The following is a 12,396-nucleotide window of genomic DNA, read 5'->3' as shown; positions in this document are numbered from 1 at the left end:
AAATAAAATGATCAACAAAAGATATACCTTTGGTTAGCTCATGATCATCCAACTAGCAAGCTTCAACTCAATTATTTGCAAGTCATCAAATATATCCAATGAATCACCAACAACTTGAAATTGACACTTGTATGTTGTAGCACATTTGGACTTCACTCAATTTGTCATGGCATTGGGATAATGATCATCACTTAGCAATACTTGGCTCAACTATATGATCAACAAGATGAATATCATTTGAACTAAGCCTCCAATGCTGTTGGTACCTACAAACAATCATCCACTTTTTGATGGTACCCAAACAAGTTTGGGTCATCTCAAGTTAGGTGCAACATACTTAGGCATAGCCTTAGTATGAGTAGTGGGATGTTTTGCAATTGCAACCAATGAGGTACCATTGCCATCCTTTCTAAGCATATTATTATCAACAATTGAAATAGGCTTAGAAATGTCACATAGGGGACATGAATATGCCATGTGTCCCCTTTCCCGGCATAAGTAGCACTTTCTTTTTGCTTGAGCCTTCTCTTCTTTGCTCATGTGCTGCTTCTCATTGCCTTGCCTCTCATGGATTGCTTGAGCCTTCTTCTCAAGCTTGGTAGGACACTTAGAGGCAAAGTGTCCCATACTTCCACACTTGAAGCACTTGATGTGAGCATAATTTTTCTTCTCATCTTCATTCTTGCTCATCATCTTGGCATCTTGAGTTTGCATTGGATGCCTTGCCTTTCCCCCCTTCTTGTTTTCTTCTTCTTTGTCATGAAATCACCACCGTCTTCATGGTTGATCTTGATTTAAACTTGGGGTGTCTTTTCTTGCACAACTTGTGGCTTTGGTTGAGATTTCACTTGTTGCTTCACCAATTGCTTGGTTGGGCACATTGAGGTAAGATGACCCCAAGTGCAGCACTTGAAGCACTTCACATGCCTTAGCCTCTCTTCTTCTTTCTTCAACTTGAGCTTTTCTTCATTGGGGCAACCATTTGCAAGATGTCCCACTTCATGGCACTTGAAGCACATGAAATGAGAGAGCTTCTCTTGTTCTTGCTTTTTCATCTCTCTTTCATATCTTCCCTTGCCCCATCTTTTGCCCTTGATCTTGCTCTTGTTGAAGCCAATGCCACTTATGTCATTGTAGCTTTCTTGATGATTGACTTTGCTAGTCTTGAAGCCGACTCCACTCTTGTCACCAAAGTTTCTTTGAGTCTTCAACATATGCTCAAAGGTGACTTGAGAGTTGTAGCACCTCTCTAACTTGTTGCTCAATTTCTTCACTTGTTCATTTAGCTCATTATTCTCCTTCAAAAGGTTAGTCTCACAAGACATAGAAGCAGAACAAGCATCTATATGTGAAGAACATCGCATTTCTAATAAATCATTACAAGAGGTGGATACATGCTTCTTGCCTACATCACAAGGGTTAGCAATAATATGTGATTGATCAATTGACCCATGTGATGAGCTCTCACTAGTTTTAATTTTTCCATTAGAAATCTTCATAGTGAGAAAAGCATGGTCTTGTACTAAGTTATCATGAGCAACACTAAGTTCCTCATGAGCCAATTTTAGCTCCTCGTGTGAACAAGTAGTAACATAAAATAGATGCTTTTGTTGTTCACCTGTGTTCTTTAGAAAAGAGTTTTCATTTTTCAATTTCTTGGTTTTAGTCATCTCTTTTTTCTAAAGCTTTGATCATGCAACCATATCTATCTAGAAGCTCCTCATATGAATCAAGATCAATCACATTTGCATTAGATACCTTAGTGTCACCTTGTGACATGAAGCAATGTGATGTAGTTGGAGAGCTTGAAGAAACATCACTCTCATACCCCGAGCATGATCCATCATTATCACCATCAAGTGTGCATGGAGTAGCATCATCATTGGCATCAATTGTGGTATCATCATCAATCTTGTCAAGTGATCTTGTGATATGATCATTATCATCTTCACTTGACCATGAGGTGGAGCAATCTTCCACAATCACCAAATTGTGGTTATGCTCAACACACTCATGTGCCTCCATCTTGGGCTCATCATCATTATCAGACACCGTCCCATATTTCTCATTGAGATAACTCCAAATCTCATGGGCGGTCTTCATGTCGATGATCTCTCCAAATATACAATCATGCAAAGATCTATACATGATGTTAGTAGCTTGGATGTCGAGATCTAGGCATTTCTCTTGTGCTTGAGTTAGATTATCTTCATCCAACACATGAGAAAAGCCTACATCTACCATCCACCACATTTGAGGGCAAATAAACTTAAAATTACATATCATCCAATTTTTCCATCGTGTAAAGTGTGTGCCATCAAAAATGTGTGGACAATCAACATCTAGCCCATAAGTCGCCATCCTCTCAGGTCGGTGAAGACCACAAATGAGAGACCGGGCTCTGATACCAATTGAAAGGGTCGAGATGGCGACTATAGAGGGTGAATAGTCCTTTTTAAAATTAATTGCGTCAGCTAACCGAAACAAGTACGAAATTAAAACTATCAGTCTAGCCAAGACTACACCCCTCTATCTATATTCTCTAGCACCTTCCAAAGATACTAATCAAGCAACAAAGGTGTCGGGCTAGCTAAAGCTCACCTAACCAATTCTAGGAGCAAGGTCACACAAACCTATGCCACTAGTACTTTAAGCAACAAGGGAGCTCCTACACATACTAGTAAGTAAAAGCACAAAACCGACTAAGCTTACTAGCAATGCTCAATAACAAGGCAACCAATGCCAAATTAGAGAGCACAATTACTTAGCTATATAAACTAAGCAATGTGACTAACAAGGTTACACAAACCAAATTAGCCACGCAAGGGAGCTACTTCTATGCTACACAAGCAAGAAGGTAACTAGCAAGCTACACAAGCTAACTAATTACAAAAGCAACAACACAAGCTCAATGTATATGAAAGTAATCGCAAGCTTGTGTAACGGGGATACAAACCAATGGGAAGAACAAGGTTGACATGATGATTTTTCTCCCGAGGTTCACGTGTTTGCCAACACGCTAGTCCCTGTTGTGTCAACCGCTCACTTGGTGGTTCGGCGGCTAATTGGCATCACCCGCCAAGCCCGCACGTCGGGCGCCACAAGAACCTACCCCAAAAGTGAGGGTAGCTCAATGACACGCTTTACTAAAGTTGCTCTTCGTGGCTCCCACGGGGTGAGCACAATGCCCCTCACAAAGCACTTCTCTAGAGCGTCGCACAAGCTTCTTGCGGGCTTCGACGGAGACCACCACCAAGCCGTCTAGGAGGTGGCAACCTCCAAGAGCAACAAGCACCACCGGCTTGCAACTCAATCACCTAGTGCCACTCGATGCAACCTCATGATGCAATCGCACTAGAATCGCTCGCTCACACAATTGAATGATCACTATCAAGTATGTGTGAGATAGAGGGCACCCAAGCACTACTACACAAGCCACCAAGGCTCTAGTGTGCTCAGCCCTTGGCCAAAGGCCAACCACCACTTCTATTTATAGCCCCATGGGCAAAACTAGCCGTTACCCCTTCATTGGGTGTTTTTCGGGTCGACCGGACGCAGCACCGGATGCTGCACCAGATGCACCGATCGTGAATACCAGACGTGTCCAGTCGCTATACCGGACATGTTCGGTAGCTGCCAGACAGCCACATGTCCCACTGTTGCCTCGAACAGCTCTCTGACAAGATGACCAGATGCACAGTACTAAAATGACCAGACACTTAGCCGCTGTGTCCGGTCGAGTCCAGTAAGCCTCTAGGGCCGATAGGACGTGTCTATTAGAAACTAACCAGACATTGAGCCTCAACATCCGGTCGAGTACAGTAAGCACCCACGGATGATCGGACGTGTCCGAACACACTAGACCGGATGCTGCTAGTGTCCGATCGACTGTTCCACCGAACACTGATTTTGCTGATTCACACCGGACACGTCTGGTGTGGCAACTGAACGCGTCCGGTCACACTGTGCGGTTCAGTCCTAAGCCACATACCGGACATGTCCGATCTCCATATCGAACATGTCCGGTCACTCCGTGACCAGCGTGACTAACTCATTTTTACCTCTAACTTCTTCATCCTTGCTCAAATGTGCCAACCACCAAGTGTATCACCTTGTGCACATGTGTTAGCATATTTTCACAAACATTTTCAAGGGTGTTAGCCACTCAACTTGCCACGCCACTCGATCCTAGCGACGATGCAAAGTTAGATCACTTGAGTGGCACTAGATGACCGATATGCAAACAACTTTGCCCCTCTTGATAGTACGGCCATCTATCCTAAACCCGGTCATCAACTTCTCTATACACCTATGACTGGTGAAATAAAATGCCCTAGGTTATACCTTTGCCTTACGCATTCCATTCCATCTCCTCCAATGTTGATGCAACATATGCACCAACATGATCAACAATGATATGATCCACTTTATATCATCACATGATCATATTGGTTCATCGATCTTGACATCACTTGCTTTTCACCGTTGCCTTCGTCCATCGGCACCAAGTCTTGCTCAAACTTCACCGCCACATGGTCTATCACTCCAAAGCCTCCGACTTGCCCTTCATGCTTGCAACCGGTCCATCAAGCCAAGTCTTGTCTTGATCTTCTCCACCTTGATCACATGACTCAATGTCATGTTTCATGTGCAATGAGCTCCTTCATCATCACATGTGTGAGCTTTGCAACATCTCCAAGCCATTTTCACCTTCATGGCATATATTGCTCATACATATGTACCTGTGGACTAATCACCTGTGTATCTCACATAAACACAATTAGTCCACCTAGGTTGTCACTCAATTACTAAAACCACACAAGGACCTTTCAGTGGGAAACCGACATAGCGATGGGGCTGATAGGTGGGCACATAGGTGTCCGGGTGGCCCCACATGTCATCCTCTAGTCCTCTGCTTTGATGATGTGGCTCCTAGATCCTTCTAGAGTCTTCCCACATAGATACCACGGTGAGATTCCATGTTTTCCTTTGACGATTATGTCCTCCTTGGTGGTTTTCTAATTAAATCCTGCTAGAAACATAGATTTACCAAAACTCATGGAATTTGTTAGTTTAAACCCATAAGTCTACATTGGTGATTCATTTATGCCCTTATACATGTTTAATTGATGGTTAAATATGTATGATAACTACCGTCAACACTAGTGCAATTAATTTTAGAAATGACTATTCATCCCTCTCTAGTCCACCATCTCGACCCTACACTGTGCCCATGCTAGGCCACTGAATCCACGGTCTACACCTAGCACATAGGGAGGGAAATTAAAGGTTGAACACACCACCCAATCGGTTCATCCATAGATCGATTCAACACAAATAGAAGGCAGATTAATAGACCCATAGGTGAAAGTCTTGGTTTGGCCTTGGTAATTGTGTGACAACCTTAGGTAGACTAATGTGTTTCATGTGGCATGAACATGTCCTTAGTCCATATGTACACTAGGTTGAGTAAGGCATAGAGCCATTATCAAGAGGTGGCTCGGACATGTGATGATAGTGCTCAACTATTGAAGACAAAGGAGCTCATTGAATATGAGACATGACATAGTGTCACTAGCTAGGTGGAGGAGATCAAAAGGCAAGGCTTGGCTATGAAGGACTAGGTTGCAAAGTGTGAAGGGCAAGCTAGAGGCTTGGGTGTGATGGACCATCGATGTAGTGAAACGCAAGTAGAGGGCTTGGCGGTGGACCGAGGCAACGATGAAGAGCAAGCGAGATTGCTATCAATGGCCATATAAAGCTATGAAGTGGATCATATCATTCATGGAAGATCAATCCAAATGTTGATTTGTGATGGTGATCAAGTGGCTTGATGGAGAATGATTAAGGAGCTTCATGCTATGGGCAATGATTAAAAGTTACTTGGTTGGCTACACTATGGATGATCGTTGTTCATCATTTGGTGAACATGGAGGTTGGATGCTTGTGTGGCATCACTGACATGGGGACGATGAAATGAAATGCATAAGGCAAAGGTGTCTTTGTGGGACATTTCATTTCACACACCGATCAAAAGTTTAGTACAAAAGAGCTTGACCGAGTTTAGGATAGATAGCAATATTCTATATCAAGAGGGGCATTCTTGTGAGTTAAATGGTTATATCTAGTGGCGCTAGGTGAGATCTAAGTCGAGTTGCATTTAGATCAACTGGCATGGAAATGTGCAAGTGAAAACCCTTTGAAAATGGTTTTGAAAATGCTACTCAATGCTAAAAAGTTGTTTTTCTCATTGGACAACATTTTGGAGTTTGCCACTTTCAAAAACAATTTGAAACAAAGCTCGATGGGGGTTTTCTATTGCCATCGGATAAGTCTGGTGCATAGGCACCTAAGCTTAGGCTTTGTGTGAAAAAAATGTGTGCATAGTGCTGATTTAGGGTTGTTGAGGAAGCAGCACCCGGAAATCTCCAGTGCATCTGGAGGGGCGCACCAAAGAGAAGCAGCAATTAGGCCTACGTTGGATATTTGAAGTGGGTCATTGGAGTTCCCGGTGTTGGGCACCAGACCTTTCTAGTGCTAGCTAGAACTCTCAAGTGGTCCAAGTAAAAAGTTTCTTGGGTCACCAGATTTGTCTGGTGGTGGCCCAAGATGATGCACCGGAGAATGCGGCCTAGGGGCGGGTGACCAAAGAGCATAGGGCTTCACTAGAATTGTCTGGTGTGAACCAAAGATAGGGCACTAGAGAAATAGTAACTCCAACTGCTATTTGACTATTAGAAAAGAGTCGTTGGATGTCACATCTATGTCAAAACTCTTTTCTCTGATGGTGCACCAGAATTCCTAGTGGTGTCGAAAAATGAAAGGTGCAAAAATTTGTAACAACTTGTTTTGGCATGTGGGCTATATATAGTGCGGTGGGAGTGGTCAGTTGGTTTGTGGCTATTGGTGCCCATGCAGGGATGTATCCCCCATCTATTAGAGCCAAAGAGAGTCCCTCCACACACTTGCATAGTTGAGATTGCGAATCAGTGTGAGATTGTAGGGATCTAGTGCTTGTGCTTGAGAGAGATAGCATGTAGTGGCACTAGGGGCAAGTTAGCAAGCTTGAGGGTTTGTTACTCTTGGAGGTTGTCACCACCTAGATGGTTTGGTGGCAAGAGGCTCTATCATTGCATGCATAGAGAATGTGTCGTGCTCTAGAGTGAGATCGCATTGTGAGGGGTATTGTGCTCGCCCCGTGGGAGATCACAAAGAGAAAATCTAGTAGAAGCAAGGTGTGAAGAGTGCCAAGGGGTCTGACTAGGTCAAGTGCTAGAGCTCACGTAGGGAGCACAACTTGAGGGGTGAGTGCAAGCTTGTAGGCTTGACACTAGCATGAGGATGGGCGATAACCTTTGGCTTGCCTCAACAGGTATTAAGTGGTTGGTAGACACATAACCTAAGGATAAAAATCATCATGTCATTTATTTGATCTCGCTCGGTTTGCATCCCCTACAGTAGCTATTTATTTGTTCATATACTTGTGCTAGTGTTGTAGTTGTTGCTCTTATGCTAGTTAGCTTGTGTGTAGCTAAGTAGTTGCTCTCTAGTTGTGCTTGTGAAGTGTAACTAGTTGAGTAGTGATAGTGTAGTACTAGTGTAGCTTATGTTTAGTGCTTGCTATCTCACTAGCATGTGAAGGAGCATCTGGTTGCTTGCTTGACTAGTTGCATAGGTATGTGTGACCTTGCAAACTAGAATTATTTAGGAGAGCTCCTACTAGCTCAGCACCTTAGTGTATACCTTGTGTAGGATCTTCGTAAGGTGCATGTCATGTTAGGAAGAGGCGGGGTGTAGTCGAGGCTAGAACAAATAATTTAATTCCGTATTAGTTTTAGCTAGCCGACACGATTAAGTTTAGAAATGACTATTCACCCCCACCCCCTTGTGGCGGTTATGACCCCGTATACCCATGGCAGACCACATGGGCTACGCCCTCAGGGGCGGCCCAGCCCACAAGATGAAAGCCTTGCGAGGCATGACGCTGCTCGGCGTCTCTCGCAACACACCGGGAAGATATCCTGAAGATACTATGAGATCTATTAGGATATGTATGATCCCATGATTCCTGCAACCAGTTATTACTTTTCGGTTATCTCTCAGATCTAACCAACTTATAACCCTGCCCCCACTATATAAGGCGGGCAGGGACCCCCTCCAAACTCACGTAATATCATACGATAGCCAATACAATCCAACATACCACAAGAGTAGGGTATTATGTCATACTGACAGCCTAAACCTATCTAACTTGTGTGTCTCTGTTGCCTTCTTATTCTCGATTACACGCATCTCTACCGACCAATCTACCTTCATGGGATACCCCTCGGAGGACTGCCGATGATATTCTATCAACAGTTGGCATGCTAGGTAGGGGTCTATGTATTGTTTCCATGTCGAACAAGATGGTATGTTCTACAAGCTCTTCGTCCTTCCCACAGCCTGGCTAGATCTTCATGGTCGGATCAATCTTGTGGATCATCAATGCTGATGGAGTTGGAGAGCTCATCAAGCTGGTGCAGATCAATTCTACGCCGATCACCCCAACACCTATGACTGCAGATCCGATCTCAGAACCATCTTCGAGGTCATCTTCACCGACAACTCGCTGCCCGCTTTCCCACTACTAGAGGAGGCAAATCAACAATGATGATCTGATCGCATCCATCGATCAGTTCGGCCAGAAGCTCGCCGATTGCCTCTCCATCATAGAATTGGCTCTGACCACTCTAGTTCAGCGCCGACCACCCTCCAATCTAGATCTATCGAAGGCTACTTAGGAAACTCCAGGGGTTGTGGCTCTACCCTTCGGGCTCACCAACGTCGCCACCACTTATCAAGAGGCCCTACGGGGCAAATTCGCCAACCCGATTGGAGATGTCCATCCTCTCATCGACCAGATCGCCGACTAGCCCTCGTTGGCTATCAACATGCTACATGTCGGCCGATGCCCTAGAACATCCGTCCAAACCATCTTAGAGGAGAATCTAGACTCTGAGTCCTAGGGCTCTACGGAGACAGTCGCCGAGACCACCGCTGAACAACTTCCTCTCCCTCCTTTCTGTGGTGACGCAATCTTCAACGTCAGCGTCGATAGCCCCCATAGGAAGGGGAAACTAAGGAGGACTGCGCTGCCCGTGTCAATAGGAATGTTAATCATGCGCAGCGCTGAGCAAACGAGGCTACCCTTGTGATGGCCGAGGCTCGGCTTGACTCGCAAGGAAGGCCACGCCAACTCCACTACAACCTAGACGAGGAATTTGTCCATGTTGACAGACATTACATCTACAGGACCCCTAGCGCCAACTTGGCCATGACCACCAATAAGCTCGCCCAGCTCCCACAGACACCAAAGGTCGTCAAGGCTGCCGCCATGCTTAAAGCGACACATTGTCAGGTCAACGAGATCCATAGGATCAGAGACCTTCATACTCCACAAGCTCGATTCATCGATCAGTCGTGCCAAGATCTGATCACCGCCCAAGTCGCTTCACTCACCAGCACCGCGATGATAGGCAACCCCTCTAGGGGGGAGCTAGGGGCAACTGCATCGAACACCTTTGCCAACATGACCAGGAGGTTGACCAGGATATTCGAGTGCACCTCAATAATCTCTGAGACGCATGACAACGTATCAATGAGCGCCGTTTTGGTCACCATGAAGAAGAGGTACGCTGCCATCAAGAGTATGAGCAAGAGTTTGATAACCAAGACTCAACTCTTGAGCCACTCAACACCGGCAACACTACAGATCACGATGTCAACAACCCCAAAGGGCCCCAGCATTCATGAGGGCACTCCAAACACTCCAGTGGCCCCGTGGTTTCAAAATCACTGGGGTTGAGCCCTACGAGGGAAGGATGAACCCCACACAGTGGCTATAGCCTTATGCTACTGTTGTGCATGCCATCGGAGGAGATACTAGTGTCATGGTGAACTATCTTCCCATCATGCTCATGCCAACCGTGATGAACTAGTTCACCAGCCTTGCCCCGAACTCCATCGGATCCTAGGAAGACCTAAAAAAAGTCTTCACCGACAACTATATGGCTTCGTGTACTTTGCTGGGCACCCAGCTTGATCTAAACTACATCTACTAGAAGTCATTCGAGCTCCTCCGTAGCTACATCAGACACTTTTCCGAGATGAGGAATTCTATTCCTAACATCACAGAAGCTGAGGTCATCACCGCCTTTGTCCGAGGACTCCATCACCACAACCTCTGCTCTAAGTTCAATCACAAGCCGCCAATCGGGATTAGCAAGATGATTATGACCGCCAACCAGTATGCTGACGCCGAGGAAGCTGAGGTGCGCTTCAATAAGGATGCGGGCACTCATTGCCCAACTCACCGCAGCGATGATCGCCCTAACGATCGGCGCCATAGCGACCACCGCTATGATGACCACAGTCATCATCGGGACAGCGGTCGTGATCAGCCAGAAGCATCCAAGTCTGGTCAATATCGTCGCCACCGGCCAGACCACATCATTGCCGTCGTTGATGAACCTCAAGCCAAGCGCAACTATGATGAGTAGTACAAGAAGATCCTCAATGGCCCATGCCCTCTCCACAAGAACACCAAGCATAAGATGAAGGACTGCCTCGGCTTGGCTAAGGAGTTCTAGGCCAAAAAGCTAGACGACGACAACAACGATAGAGCCGGAGGCCGTCGACCACCTGGGGGCATCAACAATGCCTTCTAGGATCACGACAAGGTGGTCGCCACCATCTTCGGGGGTCTCGCCTCCACCGAGAGCAGAAGAGACTGAAAGCTCGCCGTCCGCCAGGTGCTCGCCGTCACTGCAGAAAATGCCGCCGCCAACCCTAGCTATCGCCCTTGGTCTAAGGTCCCTATCACCTTCAGTAGGGCAAACCAGTGGGCAAACATCCCCTACACAGGGCGTTTCCCACTCGTCCTTGATGCAACCGTCCAGAAAGTGCTTTTTCATAAAAGTGCTCGTCGACAGTGGGAGCGCTCTAAACCTCCTCTTCGCTAGAGCCCTAAAGGAGTTGGGCCTTGGGATAATAGATCTCACACCCTCTAACTCCTTCTAGGGTGTGGTACCTAGCAGGGCATCCAAACCTCTTGGAGAGATCACCCTACCAATATAGTTTGGCATGGCAAGCAACTATCGCATCGAGCACATCAACTTCTATGTCACCGACTTCAACACCACCTACCATGCCATACTTGGTCAGCCAACTCTGGCCAAGTTCATGGCTACACCGCACTACGCTTATCTGGTGCTAAAGATATCTTTGCCTATAGGAGTCCTGGCCCTGTGGGCCAACCCCATCGCCTACGCCTGCGAGACAGAGAGTCTCGCCCTCGTCGAAGCCACCAACCTCTCCATCTAGATGACTAGTGTGGTCACCGATGCCAAGAAGGTGCACGCCGATGACCTGGCAATCCCATCGTTGGAGCCTCCTCACGCCTCCACCAAGTCCAAAGAAACCAAGGAGGTCGGCCTCGGCCTCGACGACCCCTCTAAGACCATGAAGATTGGGGCTCACCTTGACCCCAAATAGGAAAGTGCGCTCATCTCCTTCCTATGTGCCAATGTCGATGTGTTTGCTTGGAAACCTATAGACATGCTGGGAGTACCACAATAGAAGATCGAGCACTCCTTGAATGTCTCGCTGACCGCCAAACCGATTAAGCAAAAACTCCGATGATTTGTGCTAGACAAGGAGGCTATTAGGGTAGAAATAAAATGGCTCCTAGCTACCGGATTCATAAAAGAAGTATATCATCCTGAGTGGTTAGCAAACCCTGTTCTCATTCAAAAAAAGAATAAAGAATGGAGAATGTGCGTTGATTACATGGATCTTAATAAACATTGCCCTAAAGATCCCTTTGGTTTGCCTCAGATAGACGAGGTTGTAGACTCCACCGCCAGCTATGAACTGCTCTTCTTCCTCGACTGTTACTCCAGCTATCACTAGATTTCCCTCAAGGAAGAAGACCAGATCAAGACGTCATTCATCATGCCTTTCGGTGCGTACTACTATACCACCATGTCCTTTGGACTCAAGAACATCGAGGCAACATACCAAAGGGCCATCCAGATGTTCCTCGATCAACAGATAGGCCGCAACATCGAAGCTTACATCAACGATGTGGTCATCAAGTCCAAGACCGCCGATAATCTCATCGCCGACCTCAAAGAAACATATGATCCCATGATTCCATGATTCCTGTAATCTGTTATTACTTTTCAGTTATCTCTCAGATCTAACCGACTTGTAACCCTACCCCCCCCCCCCCCGAACTATATAAGGCGGGCAGGGACCCTCTCCAAACTCACGCAATATCATACGATAGCCAATACAATCCAACAGACTACAGGAGTAGGGTATTACATCATACTGACAGCATGAATATGTCTAACT

This window comes from Miscanthus floridulus, chromosome 1 (genome assembly GCF_019320115.1).
Source record: "Miscanthus floridulus cultivar M001 chromosome 1, ASM1932011v1, whole genome shotgun sequence".
Taxonomy (NCBI): Eukaryota; Viridiplantae; Streptophyta; class Magnoliopsida; order Poales; family Poaceae; genus Miscanthus; species Miscanthus floridulus.
This window is presented reverse-complemented; position numbering follows the sequence as displayed.